General features: G+C 34.4%; 1 long non-coding RNA gene across 1 annotated transcript; it reads right to left on the bottom strand.

Moving 5' to 3' along the window:
* Positions 1–267: 267 nt before the first annotated feature.
* Positions 268–9,049, bottom strand: LOC136012710 (uncharacterized). Its single transcript, XR_010611918.1, has 3 exons — positions 8,976–9,049; positions 3,873–3,959; positions 268–354 (listed from the first exon to the last, which is right to left on the bottom strand). It is a non-coding gene; the product is annotated as an uncharacterized LOC136012710 (long non-coding RNA).
* Positions 9,050–9,517: the final 468 nt, after the last annotated feature.

The raw sequence follows: 9,517 nt of genomic DNA on the forward strand, positions 1-9,517 counted from the left end.
TTTGGACATCCATTAGAAAGGAGAATATGGATGAAACATATCCCATTATAAATGGATATTTAAGATTGTTCGGTACTCATTTAGTTGTAAATCACACAAAGGTTACAAAATGGCATTTAATCATTTAGTCAAAGATTTTTTCCTTTTTTCTTAGTTTATGTAGTAAAGAAAAAAATTGGAAAAATGGCATAAGGGGGAAAAGGAAAGTAGAAGGAAACAAAAAGTAAATAATTAGATTATATCCATCTGAAGATGAAGTCTTTAATCCCAGTCTAAATTTGAATAGGTCATATTTCTTTAATAGTTCTAATCAACTTTTCATGGAATAAATTGCATCAGTAGTCCTTCATGATTCTGTAAAGAGAGCACAAATAAAATTTGTCTTATAAGAAGATGTCTGATTGAAAAAAAAGTAAATGTATAGTTTAAATCCATAAAAAGTATGCTTCTTCCTGCCCAGCTACCTCACAGCTTATACATCTATCAAATTTATTGTTCAATGACAATTAGTACTGAATTTAGTACCTGTATGTATTTTATGGCTGCATTCTGGTTTGTGGGATTTTAGCTTTGCTTTGGTAAAGAATTTAACTTTGAAAGATGGGGAAAGTGAACTATCTTATGCTGCTTCCAAGGTGTTTTACCATAGGGTGCAACTTTCTCAAAAAGCATGTGAATTGCTAAAGAAATATTGTAAGGCACTTACATAGTTATAGCGTCAGCTCATGGGGCTGCCAGATTGCACATAAATGGTTTCTTGGGACAGCCCACAGAGTCTTGCTGTAGACAAATATTTGTTTTGCATGTTTTCACACATTCCTTCCTCTAATTTGGGTGGTACCGCTTACATATGTGAAATACTGTTGCTTTAGTTTGACTGGTGGTTTTCCTATTTGACTTCATAAGATTACATAAGCTTTCTCTGGAATCAGATTTATGTACATTTTTATGAGATGCCTCAAAAAAAAAAAATCGTAGGAAGTTTTATATGAAACTCATAGTGTTTACACGAAGCATATTGTTACTCATCCTTCAGTTAATGAAAATGAGAATTAATGAATAAAAGGTAATTTGTAGAAAGTGATACAAACACCATACCAAAGATGAATAATGACTAGTCAGTGGTTTCCCTGGGTAACTAAAGAACTGCAGTTCATTCATAATCAATAGGTTTAAAGACCTCTTCTGTCTCCAGAAAGTTTCAGAAAGACACTTTTTCTCTCAGAGGTCCTATCACACCTTCTAAAATCTTTCTTCCACAAAGAAATCAACGTTCTCCCTACACTACGAATTAGCTGTCAAACTCATCTCCTCTCAAAAGCATCTTTTGTCTTCAATCTCCCCATAGTAAACCAAACAACTCTTTGAAAAACCTTGAAAAATTTTTCCTGTAAAAGTATATTTTAAGGCAAAACTGGAGTTCCCAGAAACTGAGATCCTTGAGAGCCTATTTCATGACTAAAAACACCATATTTTTTTTATATTCTTATCTTTTTTCACTTATGTAATACGGATAGCTTATTGCACAATATGAAAGCATACAGTATGTTAGTATTGCAGTTGCACTCTTTGAAAGCAGATGAAAGTAAAGTTGAATCCATTTTACAAGTAAATTCAATCATATAGACCCTGGATTTTCATCTTCTGGCTTCAGACAATTTTTTCCTTTTCCTTTGCAGGCCTAATCCGTATAATTAATGCATTATTCTAATAGCTAAAAGAAGCAAACAGGCATGGACGAATATGATGGAGAACTGTCTTTATTTATGTTTTGAATCCAGCTTTTCAATGTAAATGAAATCCAGTATTTCAATGAGGTAGAAATATCCTGATTCTGGACTGTCTGGAATAAGATGCATTACCCTCTCCATTTACTCTTTGGGCAGTATGTGAAGGCTTTTATCTTCAGAAAACTGAGCAGCAAACCCAGTAAACCCAGTAGTAAAAAATATTTTCTTTCCCTTTTCTAAGGGCATTTAAAGTCCTGTATGTTATTACTGATATTGATCCTTCAAATAAAATATTTAGTCTTTTAATCTTTTCAATATTTTTGTCTTCCTCTGTTTCATTTAGACTTAATTTAAGACAAAAATTGTAGGTGTTTTCTGACGTATATACAAGTTATCAAAGTCTCTTACATGTGATACAAGTCTTCTGATACATTTGGCTTCATGTGCTCTGTTTCGGGGGAACTGAATACAGTTATGTGAGTTTTTGTTTAAAAGATATTTTCTACGAAGGACGTGTCTATTTAAATACCTATTGTGTATCAAAGTTTAGTTACAAAGGAATTGTAATTAATCTTTTTATATAAAGATATTCTGAATAAAATTGGAATGTAAACTTTTTGAGAGCTAAAAATACTTATTTGTCAAATTAAGATGACATGTTAGACTGACACATAAGCCTTGGTATGATGACAGATCATAAAAATCAAACTGCAGAAGAACTTTGTACATGAAGAAGAAAATTTTGCACTGAAAAAATTTAGATATGTCAAAAATTCCCTATAAAGCAACTTGAATTTGGCAGTTAATGAAGCATTTTGTTGTTATTCACAAAGCTGGGATTTTGCTTCTGTTTGTTGTCTCTTGATTAGGTACAATTTACAAGTTCAGCTTAAACTGCTTTCAGTTTAGAGAATGTGGCTCATGAGCCCCTAGATTACTTCTGTTTAGCTGCAATGTCTTTCAGGAGAACAGGGAGAGAGATTGACTCAGCAGTTAATGTGACAGCTGGTGGAAAAGGAGGTGCAAAAAGGCCTTGAGACACTCATCAAGATTGTGTAGGATTTACTCAGTCACACAAAGTTGGTGGTAATACCCCACAGGGTGGACAGGGATACAGATTAACCTCCTAAGAGAAGACACGGAAATCCAGGTGTCAAGCTGTCAGATGGGGGAAGGGAAATGGCAGCCCAGCTGTGGCTGAGGAGCTGTGCTACTGGGTGAAGGAACTGGGAAAGAAGATGAGTAGATAAACAGGATCTTAATAGAGATCTTTCAGAAGCCAAAGGTTTCTTTTCCTACTGTTACATGTGAGGAGGTATAGACAAGAAACACCCTTGAATGAGCATAAGATGGTGACTCCCAGGACAGGAAAGCCTGTGATTTCTAGCAGTGTAAGGAAGACTTTCAAGGCTGGGTTGGACAGAGCCTTGGGTGACATAGTTTAGCATGAAGTGTCACTGCCCATGGCAGGGGGGTTGGAATTTGATGATCTTAAGATCCTTTCCAACCCTAACTATTCTATGATTCTATGACTTTCTCTGCTGCCAGGTGTGCACTTACAAAATAGGAAGAGAGTCCTGTAAATTTGGTGTCAAAAAGCTTCTCTGATTTTTTTCATTAATCATTCACTTACTTGAGTGTCCTGCCTGTCATAAATAAGCTGGTTAGCATATTAGAAAGCGGGGATATTTCACTTAACTTAGTGTTGGTAGCAATTCTTACTTTTTACATAATTTATTAATTCTTTCTTATTTATAATTTTTATATTATAATTACATATTTTTTATTATTTAATATTACTGAAGATGAAATAATTACTATTAGTACAGCTATGTGTGAAAGGTAAGCATTGAAAAGATTGTCATGGGTAATGATGAAACACTGATGATAAACCAAACAATAGAAGGATACTAACCACATATTATCTTAATTAAGATAAGTAACAACTCAGTATCTTAACTAAGGTTAAGATATTAATGGCAAAAATATTTTTAAATGCATGGTGATACAGCTGATAAAACTGAGGCAGATATACGGATTATAAGTATGGTTGAAACAATTGTGAAGTGGAAGTGGAGATTTAAAGTCATAGAAGAGATGGACAGGAGATTTCATATTTATTTTCTCAGCACTACTACTTACCAGGAAGGTCACAGAATTACCGAGCACTTCTATGAATGCAGGAAAACAACTTGACAGCACGGAAAAGGTAGACGCTGTGAAGAGATACTTGAGAAAGAATTGAAGAGCACATTTTAATTAATATAGATAAAGAGGAAAATTGAACAGAAACTAAATATGAGATGAAGTTTTCTGGGCTAAAATATGAAAATGAAGTATACAGCTGTTTCTGAATCATTTTCTAGGCAAAATAAATTCTGTACCTGAAGTTCTGTAAAGGAAGTGTGTTGGTGTTACATAATGAGATGGGTAAAAAGAAATAAAAAACAATCTAAGAAACTGTGTGTGGATGATAAATGGCACTGAAAAAGCTAGAGAGAATCCCCCACAGATTGTTCTCAGGCTCAATCTTACTTAATATTTTCATTTCCTTAATGACATTGGAACAAGTAATAAAAATGTGCTGATGACACATGATTGCATGCTGGAATATCAATGTAGGTAATGCATGGGATGGTGCTAAGAGAGTGAAAGTTAGAATTGGAATGAAATGTAATAATACAAAATAAATCATAAATGTTAGGATTAATTACAAGGGTATGGTGTATAAATTAGGCTAAAGTGAAAAACTATAAGAGCAAGCCTTTCATTTTTTTTAGTTCATCACAGAATACCTGTGAATAATGATTGTGGCACCATGAAAAGAAGACCAAGAAGTGTATTAAGAAGCATATTTGTGTGAAAGATAAAGAAATTTTAGCATTTTGGTTTCTGCTCCATGCAGCAGAATTCTGAAGGAAACAAATGCAGAGAACATATCCTACAAAGTTAAGGTAAGGGAAGACTGTACAGTACAAGAGGAGGTCAAAAGAGGAGTTAGTTTGACACAGGTAGATAATGTCTTCAATGCATGTAAGAACAGTTATATTTCCATACATCAGTGCAGATGAAAATATGAAGAAAAAAATACTGGTTAGCATGGAAATACGAAGTAAAAACATGAATTAGGATTGATGTTAGAGAAAATTTTGACTATTAGTAAGTTCATGGAACAACCTAGTAGGTTGTTAATATGGTTAAGGAGTTACGATAAGGATTAAATAGAAGGTTTTTTTTTTCACATGAGGGGACACAGCATAATGAATTAGGGTCTATGGTTTTTTGTGTACTTCTGCCTTTTATTTTAAAAAAGAAATCCACACAATAATTGCAGAACTGATTTTTGTACCTTTTAAAATTATGAAACCTATTATGCAACCCAATTACACAACATAAATACAAATGTTCACACAGATTGTTTGAAATATAAAAGGATAGGTGAGAAAGAGTACAACAATAACTCAGTAGTTCACAGATGTTGCAACTTGTAGGCAATTCTTTGCAGGTTCCTCCCTGGCTTTTGCAGTTTGACTTGTATTCTTGTTCCTACTGCTAAAAGAACAGATTCTAGCACAGCAGAGCACAATTTTGCTTGTGATCTGCGTCTAGTGTTTTGGTTGGTTTGGGGTTTTTCTTGGTTTGTTTGTTGTTTTTTGTTTGTTTGTTTATGAAGCCTTGTGTGGGATGGTTTAGTGAGAGGTGTCCCTGTCCATGGCAGGGGGGTTGGAACTAGATGATCTTAAGGTCCTTTCCAACCCTAACTATTCTATGATTCTATGATTTGTTGGTTTTATTTCTTTTTTGTTTGTTCATCTGTGGTATTTGTTTTTGTGTTTGGTTTTGTTTTTTTTTTTTTTAACAATAAGATACATGAGTATTTTGCAGTTACTTTCAACATCAAATCACTTCTTGAGAAACTTACTTATTTTAAATGGAGGGCTACTGCATTGTGAGCTTCACAATACAATAAATTGAATTGCTATTTTGAGTTTAAACACTAAAACTGAAGGCAGGTTTTCTAGAAAATTGCTCTACTCTTCTAAATACACCCCACATGCTTACTGTTGCCCAGAGAAACATAGTTGCTTATCTATCAGATTGTTTGAGTCAGGTAGGAAAATGCATGAGTCAGAATCATGACTTTACACACCCCACTGTCTAAACAGCTGAACAATGAAGTACAGCTTTCACATTCTGTAGCAGTTTTAAAATTCACCTACTTAGCATTCACGAGCCACAGTATATTATGGAGTTACTTATTTCAAATATGTCCATAACTAAGGATCACATTCCAATACAGTTCTAAGCATAATTCAACAAAGGATTTCCTAATATGGCATAGTCACTTGGATATAAGATCCCAATGTTTTTAGATCCTGTCACTCTCGTCCTACTCAAACAAAACTTCATCTAAAGTTAGTCACTTGGATCAGCCTCCATATTGAAGAATATGATAGACAACGCCATAAATATAATAGCTTTGATTTTTGTTAGTGATGCTTTTTTTAAAACAAAGGTCATTTAAATGTTTTCCCTCGTATGGCATATTCTTCATCAGTAGAGTGGTAAAGTATATAAGAAACGGTGGTATAATAAAAGCAAAAAATATATATCCATCCTAATGTCAAATAACATGTGCCAGCTATGAACACTGCTAGACCAGTTGATGAGTGGCAATAATATGCGTTCTCCCAAAACTAGGGTTTTCTTTTTTTTCACCAATTTGATTTAACCTTGTCTAAAGCTCTGTGTATAGCTGAATCATTGTTAAGATTTTTTTTTATTTTATTTTTTTTTTTTTTAGTCCAAAATACACTTGTCATTGGTTTAACGTTTGTGTTTTTATAACTGTTGGCTTGGTGGTTTTTTTTTGGGGGGGGAGGGTTAGGGTTTTTTTTTTCACAGTGCTGGCAGAACAAAATTGTCAATGACACCCAGTATTTCCGGTTTTGTATTACTGTCCCTAAAGAGAACAGAGGAGAGGAGAGGAGAGGAGAGGAGAGGAGAGGAGAGGAGAGCACAGGGAGATGGAAAGGGAGAATGAGAGAGAGAGGGAAAGGCAGAAGGAGAGGGAGAGGGCGAGGAAAAAAGTTGGAAAAAAAAAAGAAAAAAATGGAGGGCAAAGGAGAGGATAAAGGCAAGGCAAATTAAAGCAAGTCGAGGCAAGGTCCCAAATATTCCCATTAATTCTTTCTTTGACCCTTCTATATGTGACAATTTCGCAAGGGAGATTGGATGATTATTGAAGACACTACTTTAGAGATGTAAATCAATACACTGATTTGCACCTGGCAATGAACAGGAAAAACTTTCGAAGAACTGTGAAGATATGTAAACAAGCTTATCTGAAACTGCGAAGGGGTTTTTGGGATGTCATGAGACTCACACATTATAACGGTAAGTTTAGACCTACTCAGTTTCGAAAAAACTAATAGACAGGATCTCCATCTTTTGATAGACAGTTTAAACAGTAGACCAGTTAGTACCATGTCCTGATTGTGGCATGTAAATTAACCTCTGGGTTGTGGCTGAATGTGTTAAAAACTAAGTGGAAATATTTATAACAGTGTTACTGAAAGCAAAGAGAAACAATACAGGAATGCAGTCTTTAGTTTGCATTGGCACAATTATGTGGAGAAAGGTGATCAAAGAGTTAAAGCTCTGCAAACTCCTCAGCACATAATTCAAGATGTTGTGGCATTTGCCTGGCTTAATGCTTAAACACATACTTAGGATCTTATTTAAATGAAATCATTGACTTTGCCTTTTTGCCAAGCATAGGCTGAAAAGTCAATAGTAGCATGATATCCAGGTTTGACTTGGAGCCATATGAAGTTTTGACTTTTTAGGTTTGGATGGGCTCCAAATATCAACATCCAGTATGAATGAATATCCCTGATATTGCACACCCTCTTAGAGCGAAAATACAGAAAAAGGTGGTCAAAGACCCTTTCAAAGCAACTCCCAGCCCACCACATAGTTTTTTTCTAATACAGAGAGATAACATTGTGCTAAAATAGTTCCTTTGAAACAAAAATAATTCTACTAATGATGATAGGGAGGTCAGAAGTGGGCATAGAGAGAAACAGACAGGTGAAAGGATTCAGGCAGATTCTGCAACTGACAATTTTAAGTCTAGGCTAGGTTTATAGAAAATTAATTATTGAACTGAATTGCAGAGACAATTTAGATGGACTATCAGTTGCTTTTAGACAAAGATTTTCCATATGGAAATGAGAAGACACAATCAGAGAGGTAAAATATCAGTTGCAAATTGAGTTTTACAGTTCATCATGTATAAAGAGAAGCATATTTTCAGACAAAACCTAAATATTTGATGACTTTCCAGTCTGAGAAACAGAATGATATCATGGCAAAGGAATATATATATATATATATATATATAAGGAGATGACAGACCAGAGCTGCTGTGTTTTAACAAGGTCATTTCAATTGAGCAAACCAAGGAAAATTCAAAACTGATAAAAATGAAGAATATATGAATGTATATATATGTATCACTTGACTGGTACTTAGGTTGTGGAATGCATTGCTGTTGACTGAGAAAATAGAAGCTTTGCAGGATTTAGAACACAATTGTTGGATAAAAAGGATATATAGAGTAATATTTTTGAAACATCATGCTTCTGAGCACAAGTCCTTCTCTGAATTATAATGAGAAAAAAGAGACAATTGTGTTGAAAGACACTGTAAATAAACTGCTGCATCTAATGGTTGGAGATTAAGCATGTCCCCATGCCAAAACTACATATTACAAGTGGCAAGGTCCCTGGCCTTTGTGGTACAGAAAATTTTGAGTAGATGTGTATTGATTATTGGTTCTCCTTTACTTCTGCCCTGATTGGGTTTGAACTTTCTTCTCCTGAAATGTGCAAATGAATATTTTTTCAGGAATACTGAAGGAACTGAGAAAAGAATATACACATGGAAAGCACAAAAAATAACTGTGTCTACATACCCATTTTTGTAAAGTTAGCTTAATCAGAGGTTGGATAAGATCTTTTTGATATAGTCCTGAAGGATATACAGTATAGAAATTGCAGTACTGAGTGAAGGTACAGACCTTTAAAGAACAAATCCTGTTTTTCTAAACCTAAAAAATAAAACCATTTATCTACTGTTGGTCTACACCAAGAAAAACAAATGACAGTGGTCTATGCCAAATCAGACATAATTTCTTGGGAGTGTCATTCACCTTTCTTGACATTAGCCAATAATACTCACAAATAATCTATTTTTTCTTCAATTTCCTTCCGTAGCATGTGTTTTCATGTACAAGTAGAAAGGAAATCTTCCAGCAGCTTCTAGATTGAGAAGATTGGAGAGGTGTAAGAGATTTAATTTAACAGTAGAGACTTAATGAGCATTGATATCACATTGGAAATTGATCTTATTTGTCCATACCTGAGGTTCATTTGAAAGTTCTGTTGGAAATGTCTTTCCTTGGTGCCACTAGCATGTCAGCAAATGTCTCCGTAAATGTAGTAATTGCAGTTTGTAAATTGATGGATGATAGAAATAATGATTGTTTACTGTTTAAAGTAGAAAGCATACATAGTTTTGTTTGTTTGAGGGTATTTTACAAGCTCCAGGTGCTCTACAGAATCACCTGAGTTATAACTGCAAATGATAGCGATGGAAAATATTAACAAATTTAAGCAGCTAATAAATAAAGAAGCAAACTAACACTCCTCAAACTGCCCAAAAAGTCTTGCTAAGTATTTTTTTCCCCATGCCCAGGAAATCAAGTGGTTTACAAATAATGA

This window comes from Lathamus discolor, chromosome 4 (genome assembly GCF_037157495.1).
Source record: "Lathamus discolor isolate bLatDis1 chromosome 4, bLatDis1.hap1, whole genome shotgun sequence".
Classification (NCBI taxonomy): Eukaryota; Metazoa; Chordata; class Aves; order Psittaciformes; family Psittacidae; genus Lathamus; species Lathamus discolor.